The following is a 637-nucleotide window of genomic DNA, read 5'->3' as shown; positions in this document are numbered from 1 at the left end:
TCAGAGGCAGTCGTGGGGGTGATCAGGGAAACACGAGCAGGTTTTTGTCTCAGATCCTCATAGGGCTGGAGCACTGTGTCATCGCTGATGCTACTGTCCCAAGGTGAACAGTAATAATCGGCGGCGTCCGCAGGCTGGAGGCTCACCATGGACCTAGAGCCTGAGAACCGATCTGGGACCCCTGAGGGCCGAGAACTCCCATGCATCATGGTTTTGGGGGCAGCACCAGGCATCTGCTGGTATCAGTGCACAGTATATGTTCCAACGTTGTTGTTTCTGGTGTAGGAAAGGGTGACCTGTCTCACAGACTCCGACACCAAGGCTTCCTGCCTCAGGCCAGACTGCGCCCAGGTCCCTGGAACAGAGGAGCAGAGACGCAGAGAGTGAGACGGGGGCCACTGAGCGCAGCATGTGCTTATATGTCAGTATCAGATTACTCAGTGGATGCAGCATTACCACATGTGATTTATTCCAGATATACAAGTTGGACTCCATATTGATCAACCTTTAATGTAACGCATTGTATCAATAAATCATAGGTTAAATTATACGATCTCGATAGACCCCGGAATAGTCTTTGACCAAATTTAAATAAATTCCTAATAAAAACACAAACAAATAGACACAGAGCGTGCAT

Source organism: Pteropus alecto, unplaced genomic scaffold (assembly GCF_000325575.1).
Source record: "Pteropus alecto unplaced genomic scaffold, ASM32557v1 scaffold1962, whole genome shotgun sequence".
In the NCBI taxonomy this organism is placed as follows: domain Eukaryota; kingdom Metazoa; phylum Chordata; class Mammalia; order Chiroptera; family Pteropodidae; genus Pteropus; species Pteropus alecto.
The sequence above is the reverse complement of the archived record's forward strand: the minus strand, read 5'-3'. Positions refer to the sequence as shown.